Source organism: Amphiprion ocellaris, chromosome 23 (genome assembly GCF_022539595.1).
Source record: "Amphiprion ocellaris isolate individual 3 ecotype Okinawa chromosome 23, ASM2253959v1, whole genome shotgun sequence".
Lineage (NCBI taxonomy): Eukaryota > Metazoa > Chordata > Actinopteri > Pomacentridae > Amphiprion > Amphiprion ocellaris.
The window spans coordinates 19,878,891-19,901,053 of NC_072788.1; the positions used below are offsets into that span (position 1 = coordinate 19,878,891).

Here is a 22,163-nt window from a genome sequence, read left to right on the forward strand (position 1 = left end):
ATTTTGGAGCAACTGAAATCTCATGTGCACTGTCTGTCGTAGCTAGATATCGTTACATCTGGTGAGGACAGAACACTTTGAATTTTCTATGATGGAATCATTGAAACACACGTCTTTGTCACAAAGACAACAACAACAACTACTACAAAATATGCATTTTGTTTCTTTTATACCTTTATTATATGTCTTCTGAAATATGACAAAATCTGCTGGGTGATAAATACACATGAAACAATGTTAATATTTGGTTAAACCAATATTTTGATTAAACATCTCTTTTAACTCTTTTTTTTTTTACTTTAACCAGGTTCTTTTGGTAGCCGTGCATAAGCTTCTGGTTGTATCTTTGACCACTCCTCTTGACAGAATTGGTACAGTTAAACTAATTTGTTTGGTTTTTTGACAGACTTGCTTCTTCATCATAGTTCACAGATTTTTGATGGGGTTTACGTCTGGACTTTGGGCAGGCCAGTTTAAAATCAAAATTCTAGCCTGATTTAGCCATTTCTTTACCACTTTTGATGTGTATTTGGAGTCACTGACTTGTTGAAGCACCCAACTGTATCCGGCACCCAATTTTCTAGCCGATGAGTTAAAGTTTTTCTGAAGAATGTGGAGGCAATTCTCCTTCTTTATTATTTATATTGTGTAAAGCACCAGTTCTACTGGCACCTAGAGGGAATACTACCATGCTTCATGGTAGATTTAGTGTTCTTAGAGTTAAGGGCCTCATCTTTTCTCCTTCAAACACATTTCTGGTCACTGGGACCAAATAACAAACTTCTTTTGTATCATCTGACTTCAAAATGTTCCTTCAGAAGGCCTTAAGATGTCACTTCGAAAGAAAGGGCTTCCTTCTTGCACAGCAATTTCTTTGCCCATGACGATGTAAAACACACTTGACTGTGGACATTGACACCTGTGTTCTAGTAGCTTCTAATTTATTGCAGATCCACTTTTTCGTGAATCTATGTTGGCTCTTGGCCATCCTGACCAGCTGTCTCTCAGCAGCAAATAATAGCTAGGGTTTTCTTCCTGGTCATGGCAGTGACACAACTCTACAATGCATATTACACCTTCAAACAATTGTCTGCACAGATGGCTTTGGGATCTGTAGCTGCTCTAAGTGACTTTCCTGACTTGTTCAAGTCAGTGATTTGCTTTTTCAGATCTTTGCCGAGCTTCACAGGACCTTCCCACTGTCGTGTTTGTGGATGAGTCTAATGAGTGGGTCAAATGGGCCCTATTTAAATGCACTTTAGAGAAATCAGCAGCTGTAATCAATCATAATCACTCACAAGAATTTAAGAGGTCATATTGGCACACAGCGCTCTGTAGTGCCCAAATGAAGGAAAAAAATGAGTAGCAGGTTATATGGGATCTGCAGTGATTTTCCCTTACTGTTTCCAGTCTTGTGAAGTTTACCAGTCATCGAAGGTGGGCAGCATGCTGGAAGCATCATGAAAATATTAACATGTAAAATCTTAAACAAATACAAAAATGATGATAGGAAGAAAATGTGATGTACAGAGAGAGGGTCTTAGTAAGCATTGAGTTATGGACAGAGAAAAAACGAAATACACAGCAGGTATGAGAGGGAGAGACAGAGGGGAGGGGAAAAGGGAGAGATTGATGTGTTATGCCCAGTCAGTGTTGCTGCAGTTGCAATTAGATAATAGGTCTGGATCAGCAGCACACTGCCTGCTCGACACCATTAGAGATTAGCCTGAGAAAGCTGTTTCACTGCCTGCTGGATGCAGGCCCAGGCTAGTTCATGGGCACTTGGCTTTAAATATTGCATCTGTACACCTGTCTAGCCCTGTAGACCTTAAAGAAATGCCAACGAGACGTTCTAGAAATGAATTTCACTGGCATACTGGATGAAACCCCTTTATGGATCTGTTGATTCCTTATCTATTCTGCAAACTTGTTTATTTCTATGAGAAAAACACTTCTACATTCAGTCTCTGTTGATATGTAGGAAATTCTTCATCTCTCCCTCCAGTACTGCTCGACCAAAGCCTCAATATCATCAAATTGATCTTCTCAAGCCGTATGCATGAATTCATGATTGAAGCTTTTAAAGGGGGGGCTACATCAGGCTTCAAGGTTGTGTATTGGTGAAGTCTCAACCTTGCCATTGTATGTTTTCAAAGTCATTAAACTGCCAAATAAGAAGTCTACTTTGGTGTTCCAAAGATATTGTGCATTGCCAAGATAAGTGACTTTCTTATCTGATTACCGGCATCACTTTTTGTGCAGATGGATGAAGGAGTGAATGATCCTGTCATTACAATATGGTACTGCTTTCGTTGGCCAAGCACAATGCAGGTAGCTATAGTGGACTGCTTGTCGTTCTGTGTCATTCATTCCAAAACATCAGGCAGTGCAGCAGTGCTTAGCGAAAAAGCTGTATTGAAGGCAAACCGTTTCTAGCAACCTTCAAATTGTACTGCAAGATATAGAAACACTCGCATCCTTTTGGATCTAATTTCAATTTATGACATGTTATCAGACACATATAACAATATGTATTCAGTTTCCAGTAGTTTTAATTTTGAAAGCACAGTCTAATAAAATGCTTTATAAAGGCACCATTTTACATGAACGCTCATGGAAATCATTATCATACCAGTTTGTGCATAAATCAGTTGACCAGACTGGCTGCGCTTACAGGTACCCAGGATTCACTGTGAGCTTGCAGAGCAGCTTTCTCCCATAATGCACCTTGGTCATGGAACAACCTCCAAAACACTTTAAAGCTCAGTGATTTTGTCTCCCTGAATAAATTCAAAAACTTGATAAAGGAAAATGTAATCCATGTGTGTAACTGCATTTCCTGATCTGTTTTTTCTTTTCCCTTCTTTTGTTTTTGTTTGAACCTGTTTCAATATTTTTATTTATATATCTGAATTGTCTTAATTGTTTTTATATACTTATACTATATGTGCTGTCTTGGCCAGGTCTCCCTCGGAAAAGAGATTTTTAATCTCAAGGGACTTCCTGGTAAAATAAAGGTTAAATAAAAATAAAATAAAAATCCTTTTACATAGGTAAATTGAATATATACATAAAACGTCAAAAACAGCAGAAACAAATAAGACACAAAAGCTTCCATGACTAATCTCTTAGAGATTTAGACTGTCAGTGCTGACACATCTACAGATGTTTTTTAAGAATCTTCACATCCCACTCATACGAAGTTTTTGTGTTGTTAAATACTTAAAGATCCAATTCAGTGAAAACCATGTTCTCTAAATTTGTCACCATGCACATGTGGAGCTCTCTGCATGCTGGAAGCGATAAGTGATGGGATAATGGTACTTTACAGTTTGACTGCCTTTATTGTGAAACTAATACATTTTTGCACTGTGGATGGTGATATAATGCACCATTATATAAATGCTGTTCATTGCAGCATTTAACCAGAGACTCAGTTTTTACTGCTCGAGAAATAATTTAGAACATCTGGATTGGGAGGGCAGGATTCAGAACTTGATATTTATTATGAAGAAAAATAACTTATATACAACAGAGAAATGATCATCTCTTACCTCTGCACAGGCAACTGCACTGTAATAAATAAATGAATCAATGGATTGAACAGTGCCAACATTAATAGTTATTTATGTATATATTATATACAAATCCTCAGCTCACATGCCAAATTAAGATTGCCCTTAAGGAATGTCCTTCAGTGAGGCTGTCATCAGATCTTCACAAATATCTAACTTCACTGTCTTATATCACAGACACACATGCATTACCTGAAAAACATTTTATATTACTGATACAAATAGCTTCTGTCCTATGTATATGGATAGTGAATTACGCTATGATGTCCTGCAGTAAGATAATCTGTCTCTCTGTCCTCATCTGTATCTTCATCAATCCATGTGTCTGTCTTTTCTCTTTCTGATTCTATTTTATGCTCATCATCCTACCTCACATTCATTTCTTGATCTCATTCTTCTCCTTCTCTATTGTCCTCCTCTCTTTTCCCTTTGTGCTTTTTTCTTCTCTGTCTCTCCTGTCTACTCTCTTCCCATTTTACATTGCTCTCCATGTCTTCTCTTTTCTTATTTAATGATTTTGCTGAAAAAGATGAAAATACCACAAGTCTTGAGGGTTCTTTTCATTTGTAGGCCGGTCAAACTACTGTAGCCTACAGCAGTTAAGTAGCAGTCAGTGTGAAAGGATCTGGTTAATATCCATGTTATGTTATATTGTGGGATTTATGTTGCACTGAGAAAAAAAATTAACACATATTTACTTTCTTTATTTAGCTACCCTGCAACATATTTGGTGTCTGTAGCTATCTGTGTGTGTCTGCATGGGAATATAATTATATTGAAGAACATTGTCCATAACTAGGCGGGGCATTCATGGTTGCCAGTCAGATTGTCGGTGTGGCACTGGCCTAGTAAAAACATGTGTGCTTTAAATGTTTTGAAGAAATAAAAGCTATTTTATTATTTGTTGCATAGGTTGCTGAACTACTAAAAAAGAACCCGTAAATCAGTATATTCTTTCAGTTGTCATGAACAACATTAAGTCAGCCACTCCTAGCAACTGCTATCTCAGTAACTGTTTTCCTATTAATGATTTGGGCAAACGCAAGAAAATAACCCGTTACACAAAAACCATGGCTGTATTGGTTAATGTATTGCATATTTCAGACTCCCAGATTCGAGGTTTATAGATAACAGGTGGATGGATTGTTTTGTACAACAGTGTGGATGGCAATGAACGGTGTCTGCACTTTGAGAGCAGACCGTATTGATTATGTAATATACAGCCAGTGGTGCTGCAGAGATTCCTTAATTTTCTGAGAGCTGTTTGCCATTATGCTGAGACAGACGCTGTAATGTAGCGAGAGAGAGAGAAAGAAAGAGAGAGAGAGAGTATAAGTGGGTGGAGGAATAAATAGAGGACGACAGAATTAGATTAATTTGACAGGGGAAGAGGAACCAGCTGCATTTTTTGTGTGTGTGCTTGTCCTCTGCTTGAGCACAGCCGGTTTTTTGGTTTTTTTTTTTAACCAGACAGAGAAACTGTTCAGTGAAAACACTGGGTGAAATCACTCATGTCCAGTGGGTAGAAGCCAAAAAATGATCATATGGTGGTTTCTGATGCATTTCAGCATGCTTGTTGTGGGCAACAATAAAACAGTTAGTAGGGAATATTATAGAGAAGACATTAGGTTAATGGTATAAACCAAGTCCGATTCACTGGACTGCAGGTGGTCACAAAGTGTTTGTGTAGGATGAAAAACTGGCCTTCATGCAAACCATATTATGAATCTTTACAGGGTTCCAATATGGTCCTTTGCATCGTATTGCTTTCTTTTTCCATTTCAATATCTAAAAACTAAAATTATTATTAATGTAAATATTGCCCCATTTTTTAATGATGTGAGACATCATAGCACCGCTGGGAATTTCTAAAGAAACCTCCAGGTGACATGACACCCAGTTTGGGAACCAGACTGGCAGATTACCATTGCTTTTGCTGAACAATTTGATGCTCAGAATATTTACATTTAATTTAGCTTTGTGATGGTGATAGCAAAATGGTGAAACTGCTCTCATCTGTAGGGGACTGGGAAGCCTTGTAGTCTCTTGGGGCCACTACTGGCCCCAAGAGACTACAAGGGCATTCAATATTTGAGTCTTTTTAGATGATATGTGGCAGGTGAATCTGTAAGAAACATGAGAAAGAGAAAGTGCAACCAGAAAAGCACTCAGAGAGCACAGTACTCCGTTAAGGCTGCTCAGTCATAGTATGTTTTCCGACGGATAAGTCTTGATAAGTTCGCAGCTGATGTAGTGTTCACTTGTAGTCATATGGAGCTTTTTCCATTAGCACCTACTTGGCTCGACTCGTCTCGACTCTACTTGGTTTGTGAGGTATTCCATTAGGATGTAGTAGCTGGTACCAGGTACTATTTTAGTACCTACTCATCCAGGGTTCCAAATGAGATGACAGAGCCAATAATGTGACGTCTACAGAGTGCAGACCACCGATTGGACAGGGAGAGACGACACACGAGAGCGACTCCTTCACAAAAACCAGTGAGTGTTTTGTGACATCAAGAAACTTTTACATTACTTATCCCATTGGTGGCAAGCTCACTTTAAACAAATAAATATATTTTGAAAGTAGCGTTGTTGTCTCCTATATGCAGACAATAAACTAGCTGGTTAGCCATCAACGCTAACTTTGTGGCTGGGTTGCTGTGCTATGACGCCACCCACGATAAGGTGGTACTCAATTGTAATGGAAAACGACCTGAACTGAGTAGAGTCGAGCCGAGTAGATGCTAATGGAAAAGCACCAATAGTTACAGTGACGCCGTGATGCTCCCTCGCAGTAATACAGAAATCTTTAACAAATCCGTGGATCAGACTATAAGCCGCATCACTGCCAAAATCTAAGCATCAAGTATTAATGTCAGCTTGGTCCTTGTGTCATTTCTGACCTTCCCTGGAAATTTCATCCAAATCTGTTAGTCCGTTTTTGAGCAACTTTGCGCACAGAAAGACAAACAGTCAAACTTACGCTGATCGTTACATAACTCTGTCGTGTTCCTTGGCGGAGTAATAAAATAATTTTTATGGGACTAATTGTCATATAAAGTCAAACCATTTTTCATGTCATGTAAGAGATGTCCTGTATGACTGCCTTTTACAGTCACCTTCATGTCGTGTGCGTGTGTGTGCATGTGTGTGTGTGTGTGAGAGACAGAGAGAGAGACTGTGTGTATGTGTGTGTTTAAATGTACCCTGAAGAAAGGCAAGAGGTAGGACAGGTCAGATTCAAGGCACTTAAGTTGATTAGAATCTCTCTGCTGCAGTACCTCTTCTCTTCCATGCCATCTCACTACTCTTTTCCTCATCTACCCTTTCCTTTCCTCATCTCCTTCCCGCTCACATCTTCAGAACATGCAGCAATACACCAACCTTGTGAACCAATGGCATTTTGACAAAAAACAGCCTCTTTCGAGCTCTGATGAAAGGCTACATACAGTATAAATCATTACTGTGAACTTTTGCTGGAGTCAGATATTCTTCTGATCATCACAGAGGGCCTCTCTCTCTTAATTACAACAAAAAATAACTATATTCTATTTTGCAATTTTGCGAATGGGACAATGTGAATATGTAAATTTATTTTGCAATTTAAATCATTTTTAAATAAACAATGTTGGTCTATTGTATGAAATGTGAAATGCAGTTTTTTAGCAGTATTTTTCTTCAGGAGCATCCATTTCCACAAATAATGCTGTGCCAAGTCAGAAGCACTTGTCATCTATTTTTTAATGTATGGTTGCACAAATAGTGAATGGTATGTGCCGTCATTTTTCTAGGATGTCCACTTCTCTCACTGTTATTAGGAGTATGGCTACTTTAATTTTTATTTTTACAGCACATTTTAGAAGTGTAATAGCAATCTCTTTACTGTCACTGCAGCATATAGTATGTTGCTTGTCTGCCACTCAACAGCTCCATTGTCAGTGGGCCTAGTTGTTCATAGGGGGCATCAATGGAATAGCTGCTGTATTTTGGGATTTTGGAGTCTTTAAACCCTACAAAACTGACCTCAACATATTTGACTCCGATCACAATCCAGTTTACATTTGGGTGTGTTTCCATTTCCTGTGACTTTAGCTCTTATCTGTGCACTACTTATTCTGAGGTTTATGGTTCTGCTGATGACCTTCAACCTTCATCTTCAACCCTTTTGGCCATTTTATACCGAGCACATGGTAAATATTGATGTCAGCATTTAAAATGAGTGCTATAGCTCTGTGGCTATGGCCGTACAATGCTTTGGGCATTTGGAGGACAGAACGAAGATACCAAATCTAAACCAAATTTCAGGTAAGTATGCTTACAATTGTGCACAAAGCATTTCAAGTATTCCAGTTTGATTCAGAGCACAGCTTAAAACACTACTGAGTCTAAGTAAAATGACATTGCTTCAATATGACAAAATGTTAAAGAATATGTGTTGCTATGGAATATGATCATTTTTCCCAATCTCAGATTACTCAAAAATTAAATTTATAGAAACTGTGCAAATAAATAAATCAGTATCTGTGCAAATAAATAAAGCATGACAGAAATCTTTGTTGCAACAAACAATCTTTAATTTGGGTCTTTCATAAAATTTTTATAGGTCCTCTAGAAATATGACCACATCTGCTGGGTCAAAAATATACATACAGCAATGTCAATATTCAATTAAATGTCCCTTGACCATTTTCACCTCAAAATGGTGCAGTTTAACTACATTTGTTGAATTTCTGGCACCAACTAATTTATTCAGCACAGTCCACCGATTCTCAAAGTGATTTAAGTCAGGACATTATGAAGGCCAGTCTAAAACTTTAATTCTAGCCTGATTTATCCCTTTCTCTACCATTTTTAAAAAATGTGTGCATTGGATTATTGTATTGCTTGGACATTTTCATGTTCCATGACCCAACTTTCTGGCTGATGATTTTAGGTTTTCCGGAAGAATGTATAGGTGATACTCCGTCATTATTCCATTTGCTTTGTGCAAAGCACCAGTTCCACTGACAGGACAACAGCCCCAGGGCGTAATACTAGCATTGTCATCTAATTTCTTGATACAATGTTTGCTGGCCCATTTCCACATTTACACTATCATGTGTTTCTACTTCCCTCCCTAAAAATTTCTTCTGATAACATGCAAGAAATCATTGACTTTGACTATTTAAATAAATGAATCAATCAAGTGAGTTAGCTGAACACTTTTCCATGAGCACTTAACTTCTTGGGGTTGGATAAAAGCTTCATGTTGTTCTTTTATAATGCCACTGTCAAAATGAATTTCAAGAACTTAATGACTAAACACTGAAACATTCACACAGACAACCTTTATCTATACACAGTGTAGAACTAAATGTTTTTGCTTTTACAGTCACTGGACATATTTTCAACCACACTTAGCTACTACAGTAATACTTAAAAATATAAATGAACCACCAGAAAACTATTGGTTAAAGAACGACCAATTGTGGTAGTGCCCGTGCAATGGGGTTTGTATGGGACTGAAAATTTTCACAGACATCTTTTCACTGATGCTATTTTTCCAAAGCATCATACTGTGTCTGGTGCAGTGAATCAAAACTGTTTCAAACGGGAGTTGATTTAAACTACAGAAAAGCTCATATTTTTGGAGTGCTCTAAGTGTTTCATTATTTTACCAGTATTGTCATTTCAAGAAAGTCTTTATTTTTTCAGGGTGAATGTAAATACTCATTTCTTGATGTGATTTAATTTTATTTTTGATGGAACTATTTGCTCTCTGGAAATGCCAGGAACTGTTTTGTGCTTATTTGCCAACTCCTACAGAACATGAAGACACAAACACAACATTCTTACAGTTCTGTGCATGACTTTTGCTGTATAAGCCTGTGGGGTTGATTGCAGAACAGTGGTTGTCTCTCATGCCAATAAAACCCAACTGTTGCTCCTTGACAATATGTTGCATGTGTGTGTGTGTGTGTGTGTGTGTGTGTGTGTGTGTGTGTGTGTGTGTGTGTGTGTGTGTGTGTGTGTGTGTGTGAGTGTGTGAGGGGAAAAGAGAAAAAGAGAGATCAAAGAGTTTTTCCCTGTACCAAAAAAATGAAATAAAATAAGTAAATGAAAAACATTAAAATTTTTAAAGAAAAACTCACCAACATCATTACTGGCCATTCAAGTGTGAGACAAAGACGCAAATCGAATCTGTTTTAATCATATATGTAAAAAGAGAAAGGATGGAGCTGTCTTTGGTGAGCTCTTAGTCAGGTTGATCTGGACAAATGCACACCAACACAATGGTGCATAGGTGCATCTATTCCTGGGTATCTTACAGCTAATGCCTATACAGGTAATTTAGGAGAACTAAGCAGTCCTACAGTTGTATTGTTGAAAATGGCATTAGAAGAATTTTGCCTGGCTTTCTGTTTGAACACAAATTGACAAAGTAACCTTAGCAATGTCACCAAGGATGCTGCAGTTTAAAAATGGATTCCTCAAATTTATTACAGAAACAAACAGGGGGTCTGGAGTTTAGGCAACAGAGCTGTGTATGAGAAAAGGATGGACAAGAAACATTATCAATTTATGTGCATTTGAAATGTTGGATAGTGTGCTTTTGGAGCTTTGCCCATATGCTACTGATAAAGTTAATAATTTTTTCTGCAGTTGTTTTTTTTTGCATTGTACCTTATAACATCATGGAAAAATACTACATTGCAATATGCCATGCAAGAGTCAATTAATTACATTTCCATTCCAGTTATCTCACTTGTGTTGTAGAGAGAAGGATTGCGTACCTCATTTGAATCTTATCTGCCTGATTTTGAACCTTAGCTCTAAAGAGCCAATCTGTGTAAAATAACTAAATCACAAGCGATGCTGAATGTACAACACAGTCAGTGGTCTATGAAATGCAGTCAGACTCCGGATGCACCAAGTATAGTATATCTATATCTATATCTATCTACCTCTCTCTCTCTCTCTCTCTCTCTCTCTGTATATATATATATATATATATATATATATATATATATATATATATATATATATATATATATATATATATATATATATATATATATATATATGTATATATATATGTTGTGTTGTTAATTAATCTGCTTACAAGTGATAATTTGCTATTATTTAACTGTTATGAAGCTGGCTATGCTTCTTGAAACTGAATATTAGTAATATTAATACTGTTTGTCTATTTATTGATTAAAGCCATAACATTCATGCACAACAACTGAACTGGTGCAGTTACTGTCTTGTCTTTTCTTCCATCGGATAATTACTGATTGTCAAACCTCAGGCGTGACAGAATTTTGGTATCAAAGCTTTTCCATTTCTGTTTTGACAGGAGAATCACAAGTGCTCTCGCGAGAGGAGCTGTCGGTACCATGTTTACAAGGAATATTTATTTAGCAGCAGTCTCCCCCTACTGTCGCACAGCTTCACGGTCTGGCCGAGCGAATATATAGTGAACTGGCTGCAGCTGGTAGGAGGCATTTGTTGACGTTTCGTCTTTGACAGCCGACCGGAGACAGCTCTCCTCCGTGAAACATCTTCAGTTGCCCACAAACTGCGTGCCTTGTTGGCTGTCCGGGCGGAGGGAAGAGAGGAAGAAATAAGCTAGCAGAGACGTCGTTTGGGGTTTTCTTCAAAGAACGAGGTAAGACAAACACTGCTGCATTATTTTCAGCCAATATTACGTAGTTGGTAATATTGTTAATATCTGGCATGTATACAGTGGCATTTCTTATTCTAAAATCTTGACACAATGAATTTCAGCAATATTATATTATCTTGCATCCTCTCTTGAAGCCGCACGAGCCGCAAAATCACGCAGCTCGTGCACTCATATGCGATATTTATGTGGTGCACTATCCGTGAGATTTTCTTTCATCTCTGCTACATGGACGCTATTTTGCCACGGTTACGAGCCATTTTATGGTCTCCACAGAGCCAATGCCAGGTTACATTATGCTACTGTGCGTGCGGTTCTCTAACATTGGCAGGGCGTAAGGCCAAACTCCATTTAATACGCTTCCAGTTTAAGGCTGGCTTGTGGGTAAATTGCCAGGAGTAGTGCGGCATTTCGGTATACATATATCCGCAGTGAAATGGCTAGTTTTAGCGAAATTGTACCCTAAGTTTAATTATGCTGCTCTTTATACTTCCCACACGCTTGTAAGAATGACAGTAAAATTGCACTGAACAGGTGCATTGACTGAAGTGTCGCAAATAATGAATTTAATTGTGCGACATGGTGAAATGAACTGGCTGGGTGGTTGAACACAGCAGGTCAGCTTATATAGTAAGTGTAAAGTTATAGCTGGAGGAGACAGTTTGGGGAAAGCGATGTGTTACTTGCCTTAATGGCGAGACGCGTGTCACTGTGTTATTAGTGTTTCGTTACATACATTCAAACACATGCTAACAGTGTCAGATTTGTAAAGGCTGTTGATGGTGTTTATTAGGCCTTGCTGACATGTTCCTTGGAATATTTCTGAATGGCTGTCAAGGTGTGACTTAGCTCACTAGAAGTTGGTTAGTGATATGTTTGTGTGTATGTGTGTGTGTGTGTGTGCGCGCGCACGCGTTGTGAAAAACAAAGGGATAATTTTCTCCTCCCACTCTGCAGCTGCAGCCTGAACACTGTAGCCTGAATGTGTTGCTCCTGTAAATTATTACAGTAAATGCAGTTTTGGCAGCTTAATGTGCACATTGCTTATCTGCATTCTAGGTGGAAATACTGCCAAAGTCAAATCATTGCTCTAGGTTATACTGGATTTTCTCAGTATCAAACAGTAGCAGTTGCTGAACATTTTTGCACACGTGATAATATCACACTGTGGTTTGTCTGTTGCACCACTTTGCATTTTGACAAGCTTTGAAAATGAAAGAATATGGCCAGTGTGGTTATTTATTCCTGGGTATTGTCAACAAATCCAACAAGGAGACCAAAACCATCAATGTGTCACTAAATCGGTCAATACTTTCTGACTTCTCTACTCTGTCTGTGGTGATCACGCCCAAAGTCATTGCTTCCCACTAAAGATGCAAATCTTCATGAATTGCTCTACAGAGTATATTGTTGGAACGGGATGAGACGCTACTATCATGTAGCTAAAGGGTTATTCCATCCCCAATCTTCAGGGGCCTTCTGCTCGACTACCTCTGATCCATTTGAAATTTATTTATCATAAACTACTGCTATTTAAAGTGGTATTTGCCCTCCATCTCCTTCTGTTGCTGTATCAAAGCATCATCCAGTCCATCCTCCTGTACAGCTCCACCTGCTTCTATAACATGCTCACTGTGACAAACAAAACCAAACTCATACACATAACCACCACAGCCTCCAAAATAATCGGTCTTCCCACACCAAATCTCACAGAATTAAACAACAGGGCCATTACACGAATTGCAAACATAATAGAACTGGACATAACACACCCGCTGAACACATACCTCATTCCCTCCCCTCAGGACATAGATACAGAACCCTGAGATGCAGACAAGCATGACTAGCCTGATGCCATCTGTTATAGCAACCCTTAACAAAAGGCCAAGGTGATCTGACCAGAATAAAAACTACATTTTTATGCAATTTACGCATTACCAGGTGAATAGATACTGGGTTACCATAGTAATGTGATGCTTACAATGTGTGATACTGTAACTGCACAGCAAATTAGAGCTAGCTGAGCAGAAGTTGTTCTACAAAACTGATGATTTATGATGGATTGAGTCTTTGCTGGTTATATATTTAGCTTATTTAAATCTGCTACGGTCCTATCAGAACACATCCACTCACTTGGTGTGTCATTGGCCCAGGATGATTTTTTTATGCTTTGCTGTGTATGTATTAGCCCAGTGTTTCTCCTCTATTTCAGTTGCTTCGATCAACTGTGTAATTGTTAGGACAATTCAGTGTCAATTTTGTTTTTCATCTAATCAGGTAAAAAAACAAAACAAAGACAAACATTTTCTGACATATCCTGGCCATATCTGGAACAGTTGTGCCCTACTCCATCCCCTACTGAACCCACCATCACTTTTCTTACCACTACCTAACCCCTCAGATACACACATTTATTTATTTATTACACTGTATATCACCACTTACTTGATATAAACAGTTTGAGAGTGCCTGGGATACAACAAGACAACAAAGGTAAGTGTGGCTGTCATTTATTTAGCTCGCTATTTAGTCAGTAAATAATCTTTATATAAATGTGATCACAGCTGTCATCACATTATTGAGCAGGAAAATTGTATTCTAATTATAGCAATAGATATGGGTTTTGCATTTGATCATTTCCACAGCACATTAGACTCCTGCAGGGGCAGTGCTTCATATGCATCTTGACTTTTAACCTGTACAGCCTGTGGGTGGCTTAAGTGTTAGGACAGCAAATAGTGAAGAGTTTCATGTAGGAGTGGACAGAAAAAAAAGACTATGTGCTGTATTGGCCGATTCTCCACACTGACATTCTGCCATCATCTGGAGCCAAAAAGCCTTTGAATCATAAAAATATTTTAGATTTCTGCTTCTGTTACAGAAACGCCATTCTCTGTGTAAAAATATTGACGTCATTCACATCAAATTATTACTGAAGGATATTTAATAGAATTGAGTGATGGCGGAAATTCGATTAAAGACACGTTTAGGTTGCTGCCTCTGAAATCACTAGTCCATGCCAAACATTTGTTAACTCATTATAGCAATTTCTTAATCTAAGTGAACTTAATTTTTTTTTGAATGTACAATTACTAAGCAAGAGCAATTTTCCATTTTCATAAGTTGCCTCAAATAGAAAACTCACAGGATATAAAGCATACAGTATCTATCTAGTGTTTCTGGCAGACCCTAGAACTCTAAGGCTGGAAAATTTTCTACACTGATTAGAGACAATCTCATGATTTTTTTATCACCAAGTTTAATGTCTGCGCTTTGAGCACACTAATAGGTCAAACTTTGAGGTGCGTTTATGCACATACCCTTTGACTTTGATTATTGTCAATTTTCTTAAATAAGGTACCGTGATAGATCAGCCACAACTTTAAAAGCTAATGCTGTGTAGGCTTTCCGTCTGCCACCAAAATAGCTCTTAACTGTCGAGCATGGACACATGACCTCTGAGGTTACCTTGTGGTATCTTTCGCTGGGGGTTGGTAATACTACCTTTAGGTCCTCTGGGTGGTGTTGTGGGCTTATTCCATCATATTCCGTGGATGCTCACATCATTGTGATCTGGAGTGTTTGGAGACCAAGCTAACACCTTGGGCTCTTTGTTGTGTTCCTCCGGTGTCTGCAGTGTGGCAAGGCGCAGTGTCCTACTAGGGGAGGTCGCTGCCATCAGGGAGTTCTGTTGCCATGAGGAGGTGTGCTTGGTCTGGAACAGTGTTTAAGTGGATGGTACATGTCAAAGTAATGTCAATATAACTGTCAGGACCTAAGTTTTCCCAGAAGTACATTGCATTTTAAGAGGATGATCAATGTCATTCACTTACCCTGTCCTTGTTTTTAATGTTGTGGTTGACCAGAGTGTATCACATTAAGATAACAATACATCTTAACATAAGTTCAAAAGTATAAACAGTGTTACATGAGGGGAGAGTAGAATGGGGCGAACAGTGTTTTTCTGTCTGATGGTGATGACATAATGGCAAGTTAATGGTAGCAGGTCAATCTGTCATGTTATTTAGAGGAGTTGCAAGCCATTAGTTACCATAGAAACAGACAGAGAGTTGCAGTAAATTGACTTGATACTTGACTTTGAACAGAAAATGCAGGATATCCCTAAATTTTTACTTAAATGCATAATTTAGGAACCATTGTTAAAGATGTTTTGATGCAACAGAAAGAGCATGTACTGCCAGGCACTTTGAGAATCTTTCCCCTATGTAACCTGACACTAATAGAGGCAGGATTAATCCTTTGGGGTTTCCTGAAAACAAGGTCCAGGACCATTTATGGACAAAAGGTTTCAGTTCAGTTCATGACACAAGTTAGTGAAACATTGAGAGCTTGCCAGCCTTGATGGTGGGTTATTACAGACTTTATTTGTAGCCTTTTTTTTTGTTAGCTGTAAGCTTTTTATCAATTCTCTGCCATTCTAAGCCCTGCTTAGAACCTTATATTATGTAATGATGTTTTTCTATGTCAGACATATTCAGAGTGCTTCTGTATAAGTCCCGTGCTGCTTGTGTGTGCATTTCTTAGGGAAGAAATTAAATATTTTTGTCAGGGTGGATCGGTACCTTTTGTTAGTAGCCAAGGAAACATCCATCCATCCATTATCTATACACCGCTTAATCCTCACTAGGGTCATGGGGGGGGCTGGAGCCTATCCCAGCTGACTCGGGCGAAGGCAGGGGACACCCTAGACAGGTCGCCAGTCTGTCGCAGGGCCACATACAAAGACAAACAAGCACTCTCACATTCACACCTACGGGCAATTTAGAATAATCAATTAACCTCAGCATATTTTTGGACTGTGGGAGGAAGCCGGAGTACCCGGAGAGAACCCACGCATGCACAGGGAGAACATGCAAACTCCATGCAGAAAGATCCCGGGAAAGCCGGGACGCGAACCAGGGACCTTCTTGCTGCAAGGCGAAAGTGCTAACCACTACGCCACTGTGCAGCCCGCCAAGGAAACAGATAACACATATTTGGAATTGATATACATTACATATTATGTGATATATTATTATGTTATATATTAACAGCATATGATTGCAAGAATCCTGCCATCCCCAACCATGCTACTTCGTTAATAAGGATTATGTAACTAATAGTAAGAGAAGTGATGACATCAAGGCATTATGGTTGTCTCTCTGCTAGAGAAACATGTCTGTCATGTTTTTTTTTAAATTTATTTATTTATTTATTTATTTATATATTTATTTTTATATATATATATATATATATATATATATATATATATATATATATATATATATATATATATATATATATATATATATGTGTGTGTAAAACAGATACCTCAAATTAATTTTACTTTCGAAGAATGTTACAGGTACTCATGATAGTTTTTGCCACAGGTCTGGACAGTAAGCATCTTAAGCCCTTTTAAGACATGGGACGTGGAACATTGCTGGCTTTATCAATCCATATCCATGTTTTCGAATTTTTTACATTTATATACCAAATGCAAAATATTAATTTATTATCGTTGCTCAGTATTTGGGTTGCTGTGGCCCAGGTCTTCCAGATCTAACCGGGAGTTGCTGACTAATTGCAAGGTTCGGTCACTGTCCCATTCTGTCCTGTAACATGAAAAAAGGTGCTTTTTAACTGCAGATCATTTACCATTACCATTTAGTAATTGCAGATGACTTTGAAGATGATTTATTGATGGTGAGATTGCTGCACAAGTGCAGTCACACCACATGACTAAATTTCTTTATTATTCTTTGTTTGGCACCCAAATAGTCCCACAGAGTTTGTCACAGAAATGCTCTTCAAATCTCAAAACAACCACCATGAAGTGAGCATTTATTTTTATTTTTTGTTTTGTTTTAGATAATTTTTTAAATTTCTGAACTATTTGTAGATAGAGGAATGTAATAGAATAGAATAGAATAGAATTCCTTTATTGTCATCACACAGTGTGCAACATGTGAGAAAGACCTTTTCACAGCAATGCATGCGAATAGCAGTACAGTAGAAGATCCCTGCATTCCGGCCTTCCCGGACCGTGAACCAGGGATCTTCTAGCTACCAGACAAAAGTGCTAATCACCAAGCCACTGTGCAGCCAGACGTGACATTGTAAACTTAATGTAATTGCTCTGGGCTTCACCCCATAAGAACAGTCAAGAATTACTGACAAGCTTACCAACAAACAGCACCCAGCAATGAAGGCTGAGTGAAAATGCATTGATGGATGAGTGATACCTCAAGGTATATGCTCTTTGCTCCCCTTAAGGTTAACTGGAAGGTGCCACCCAGAGAATTTAAGAGTTGGAGCAGCAAGTTTTGTGAACAGAAACAGAAATCCAGCAGCGGACATTAAGAGGGATTGTATGCTGATTATCAAGTTTTTTAATGCGGATAAGTACTTTCATTACAACACAAGATTCAGCTCAGACGGGGTCTTAACAGTTAATAGAATGAGTTCATCCCTTTGTTTCAAGACTTGTGTACTGGTCCAAGGCACAGTGAATGGCACAAGAAGCACCTGGCACTTTGCAAAAATCTCCACTCTTTGATAAATTTTCCCTGTTTCTTTGTGTGGGATTGTCAGATTTGTATTCAAACTGTACACAGCGTACATCTCAGATACAGAGATAACTCAGAAACCACAGATCTCTCTCAGTTACTTTAACTCAGAGAAAAAGTGACTGACAAGGGATTCTAGATTGAGAAGATGCTGTCAGAGGCAGGGCAACACTCATTATTCCTTCACTGAAGAAATCTACTCAGCTTAGAATGGAGGACACCTAGGGCTGGGCAATTTTGCCAAAAAAAAAAAATCTTCGATTTTTTGGAAAAAAATTCGATTCGATTTCGATTTTTTTCTATGCATTTATAAGTGATTGAGAAAAACAGATATTCTGTCAAAAGTTTGTTTTATTGCAAACAATTCAAGGCCTTGCCATTCAAAATTCAAGTTATAACCCAGTTTTTAAAAAAGTGCAAGAGAACTTAATAGCTTAAATTTTACAATGATTAAGAAATTAAATAATGTTATGATTTATAACACTACTACTACACTTACCAAAAAAAGTGCAAGACAAAAAAATGCTTAAAGCCACCTCTTCCAACTCTTTGTGGATCTTTTGACGAGTACTACTATACAATTGAGGCAGCGCCACATCAGCGAAATATCTTCAACTGGGTATGGTGTATCTCGCATCCAAAACATTCAGCAAGTGATTGAAGCCTCGCTTTTCCACGGAATAAATGGGAAGCATGTCTGTGGCAATATACAAAGTGATGGCCTCTGTAATTGCCTTAAAGCGGGCTCCACTCTTGTCATACGGTACACGGCGAATCTCTCAACAAGTGTTGTCTGTTTTGGCGGAGCTGTGCTCGGGGTGCCGTCTTCATGTCGAAGCCGCTTGCTCTTCTCCCACTCATCTGGGTGCTTGTTTTTCAAGTGCTGAAACAAGTTTGTCGTGCTGCTACTTCCAGTTGCTACAGTCTTAAAACAAGTTTTGCAGCACGGCTTGGTCTGTTGATCGTCGCTTGGATCAAATCCGAACCAGTTCCAAATGACAGAATTCCAATTTCCTTTCTTTGAACAGAGTTGTTTTCTACTCGCGGGGGCAGCCATGTTGTCTCTTACTGTGCAATGCGCGGGGCGCGCTACGGAAGCCCACGAGTGAAGTGAAGCCTGAAACGCGAAAAAAGAAACTAACGGGGAAAATATATATCAGATCAATGGGAAAACACTCGAGTTAGTAAAATAAGAATCGATTTTAGTTATAAAATCGATAAATCGATAAAATTGATTTTATTCCCAGCCCTAAGGACACCCCAATGGCCCAGGCTATTAGCCCTGTAAGAATTTATGTAGAGATTGGTGAAGGTGTGCCATACATGGGATGGGCATGCTCATCCAGTTAAGTAACATATTTTTTAGGTGAGCTTTATTTATTACTGCAGTTAGTTGTGTTTGGCACTGTGCACATGAACTGTAAATAGAAGTGCTATGTTAACAATATGTTTGCTGGTTTTATTAAAAATTATATATTGAATTACCCTGTACTTTTCTTAAACCTTGGCTTTTGCATGAAGGCAAGGGTAATTACATTTTCATGGATAATATTGAACTTAATGTTTGTAAAACATTCTTTAAAAACTTGTAGCTTAGTTTGCCATGAGTAAAATGCCTTTGGATTAGTTTTTTCTTTAACATTAAAGGTACAAGGACAATTGTTAACATGACCTTTTTTATTGACACATTTGATAAAAAAAAATATATAGAAGGAAGGAAAAAAGGAAAAAAATGAATAAATGTCTTTGCTCTAATCACAATCCAAAAGCTGTACATGCCAATGTGAAGAACATTTTAAGTTGTGCAGACTTCCTCTGGCAGCATTGAATAGCTGCATGTATGTATAGTTATATATTATAATGATAATAATGAGCAATTAACAAAAGTCAATACTCCTATACATCATAAAAATATGAAATGATCAAACATTAATGTTTTCTCTGGGTGCTAGACTGGTACTTTCCTAGAAGAGAAGGAACATGACATGCACTTCAGTACTGCAGGTACCGCTGGAATATTGTTGCTGCACTTTTGTACATTTAATTATATCTATAAGGTGTAGTGAAATATAAAATTCAAGATTACAGTTTACACTTGTTTTATTTTTTTGTCTTTATTTTCCTTAAACAAGTCAATTCTTTCAGTGTTTAAAAACATCCACAAAGTTGCCTGTTGGATTTTAACAACTTAAAGTTAATGGAGTCACAATGAGAAACACACAGAACCACAATGGAACTTTGTGGGACATATCAAAGCCTCTGCAGTTGCAACAAAACACTTAAAAAAGAAAACTTGATGCTAATTACAATATTAGAGAACTATTCAACTGACAAACATGAAAGCGATGAGCCCCCTCATTTTTCCTTATGGGCCTGTAGCAATGCCCTCTCACTCTCACCTCATTGTCACCCACACCGATCAGCCACAACATTCTGACCACTGACAGGTGAAGTGAATAACATCCATCATCTTGTTATAATACAATGCTCTGCTGGGAAACCTTGAGCCATTCATGTGGTTGTTTGACATGTACCACCCACCTGAACATTGCAGGTCAAGCAACCCCCACCCCCCATGGCAACATCAGTCCTTGATGCCAGTTTCCACCCTCAGCAGGGCAATGCACCCCAATACAACACAAAAACTGCTCAGGAGTGGCCCAGGGAACACGACAGAGCTAAGGTGTTCACCCGGGTTCGATTCAAATCAAATTTATTGATATAGCGCCAATTACAACTGAGATTTTCTCAATTCACTTTAAAGAACCCATATAGCCTGAGCCCCCAGAGCAAGTCCTAAGGCGACAGTGGCAAGAAAGAACTCCCTTTTATCAGGAAGAAACCTTGAGGTTCTACATTCCTCAGATCTAAATCTTATTGAGCATCTGTGGGATGTGTCAGGATAAGCCTGATCTTGGTAGGTCCCATCTTGCAACCCACAGGACCCTCAGAATTCACTGCCACCATTCCGGTGCCACAGGACATCCCCAGAGGTCCTGTGTCCATGCCCCACTGGGTCAGAGAAGTTTTGGCAGTTTAAAGGTGACCAACAAAATATTAGGCAGGTGGTCATAATGTTGCCTGATTGGTGTACATTCAAAACAGTGTTTCAATGTGTTATGGAAAAAAGGGGGCATGCAATATTGGAATTCTATAAACCAAGTGTATCAAATCATAATAATGCAAAAACACACTACAACAAAATTAATAACAGCCCAGTTTATTTCTGATTCGTTAAACAGTGAAACTTAAAGCTCAGGTCTCAACATGAGGACCTCTGCAATGTGACAAAATATTTAAATGCAGCTGATAAACTGTGACTGTGTGAGAGTTCACCTGTCTGAAGTGAAGAAATGTTCACAGGTACTGTTGGATCCTGATCAGTCCCTTTTCCATGTTGGGATAATTTGCAGTTACACCTATTTAAAACAGTTATTACACTTGCCTTGTGCTTAAATGCAGGTATACGCAGTGTGACCTGCTGCCGCATGATCCGTTCTCCATACTCACACCATAATTAATGGTCATAAGATTTTTATTAGTTACCTGTGCTGTCGTTATTCAGTGTTCAAATGTGTGCACATGCGATTTTTTTGGCAGGTTTGCAGATTATGATTTGGTTTGTGATTATATTTTTTTAAAGTCAAGCCTAAGTTTATTATTCATTGTGTAATGGATTAAAACATGTTAAAGCATTGTCACCTGAGACTCCACTAAAGTCTGACAGATGTGCCCAGAAATGCATAGCATGCTATTAAACGGTGAACTTTCCCCACTGTGGGATCAATAAAATTTATCCTTATCCTTATCCTTATCCTTATCCTTAAAGAGCAAGACTGGACTTATGTCACTGGAGCCACAGCATGCATGCTGAAACTGCATAGTATAAATTGATCAATGCATAAACCATTAAAGTTTCAATGTGCTTATATAAGCTTAAATTGAAGTATAGCATTTTTCTCATTATCAATAGCCTCACCTCTTATATCCTAAATTGCAGCCTTTACTATTTGCTAAATGCGCTGCTTTAAATTGCAATTTTGATGTGAAATCAATTTTTGTTACTACTACATGCCCTACTGCCGAAACAAACAAAAATTCCTTAATCTCCCAATGTAGCTCTCTAAGCCAGTAGATTTACATTTTATGTGCTAGGAGCCTTAGAATGACAAGAGTACCATCCATACACTGCAATACAAATGTGATCAGTATTTTCAGGAACAAACAGAGGCTATTCTCTTTTTAACTTGAAGTTTTCCAAAGTTTTGACACCATATTTTTGAAATGTAAATTGTGTACAATCAAGTTTTGTTGTACTTACAGTGGCAAAATCTTGGTGATTGCAGTTCT

The 22,163-nt window shown here is 38.2% G+C and overlaps 1 protein-coding gene across 1 annotated transcript in view; it reads left to right on the forward strand.

Annotated features, from left to right (window-relative positions):
- The first annotated feature begins 10,994 nt into the window (after window positions 1–10,994).
- Window positions 10,995–22,163, forward strand: part of ache (acetylcholinesterase) — a 51,121-nt gene continuing 39,952 nt past the window's right edge. Inside the window, exon 1 of the mRNA XM_023263600.3 lies at window positions 10,995–11,229. The gene's annotated coding sequence lies outside the window, so the exon portion shown is untranslated. The remainder of the gene's footprint in view (window positions 11,230–22,163) is intronic.